Source organism: Somniosus microcephalus, chromosome 9 (assembly GCF_052327205.1).
Source record: "Somniosus microcephalus isolate GS21.2 chromosome 9, FLI_Smic_1.0, whole genome shotgun sequence".
NCBI classification, from domain to species: Eukaryota; Metazoa; Chordata; class Chondrichthyes; order Squaliformes; family Somniosidae; genus Somniosus; species Somniosus microcephalus.
The window spans coordinates 247,182,761-247,184,065 of NC_140995.1; positions in this window are offsets into that span (position 1 = coordinate 247,182,761).

The window sequence follows — 1,305 nt, forward strand, 5'->3', positions numbered from 1 at the left end:
GCACAAGTGAGGATCTGGTTTTCTTGTGCCTTGGAAAGTTGGTGATTGAGAACAATTAGTGAGTGGAATTCCGATTCAGTCCTGCTCCAAATACACTGGGACTCAACAACCCAGTTGCCCACTCGCAGACCGGGAGCTCAATTGGCCGCAGTACTCCACAGCTTAGGATTGGCCAGACATCCCTTGGGAAAGATTAGCTAGAGACACAGACACTACAGGAAACTTCGCGATATCCGGGACCGGCGTGATGCCGATCTATGAAAACTTCCGGACAGACCAGCGCTAATGTTGAAGGATACGGAGGTTTTCATCTCCGTATCTGACAACAAACACTTGCTTAGCAACAGCTTGTAAACAGTCGGCCCGTACCTTGGAAGCGTCTCTGTAGCTTAGCAACAGCTTCAGAGAGGCTTTCCAGAGCCCGACTGTTTTAAAATAAAAAATGCTGATTTCTGCCGTTAGATCGAGGTTTCCGGACATACAACCTCCAGATAAACCAAAGTTTCCTGTACTGAAGACTGGCTCCCACACTGCACTCGTCATTCCTGACACCAGGCGAGCGTTGGAAGCTGCCATTGTTCTGGTATATTCCAGTCTGCACTTTCTGCTTTATATACTTACTGAAGCTTCTGTTCCTGTAAGGTTCTGCTGCAGTCCTGCCGAGTAACCATGAAATCGGATGCTGAGCCACAGGAGTGGGGGTGGGGGGGCTGTTTAAGAACATAAGTAGGAGCAGGAGTAGGCCATATGGCCCCATTCAATAAGATCATGGCTGAACCGAACCTAGACTCACGTCCACTTCCCTGCCCTCTCCCCGTAACCCCTAATTCCCTTATCAGCTAGGAAACTGTCTATCTCCGTTTTAAATTTATTTAATGTCGCAGCTTCCATAGCTCTCTGAGGTGGCAAATTCCATAGATTTACTACCCTCTGAGTGAAGAAGTTTCTCCTCATCTCGGTTTTGAAACGGCAGCCCCTTATTCTTAGATTATGCCCCCTAGTTCTAGTCTCACCCATCAGTGGAAACATCCTCCCCGCATCCACCCGATCAAGCCTCCTCACAATCTTATGTTTCGATAAGATCGCCTCTCATTCTTCTGAATTCCAATGAGTAGAGGCCCAACCTACTCAACCTTTCCTCATACGTCAACCCCCTCATCTCCGGAATCAACCGAGTGAACCGCCTCGAGAGCAAGTATATCTTAAATATGGAAACCAAAACTGCACGCAGTATTCCAGGTGTGGCCTCACCAGTACTCTATAACTGAAGCAAGACTTCCCTGCTTTTATACTCCATCCCCCTTG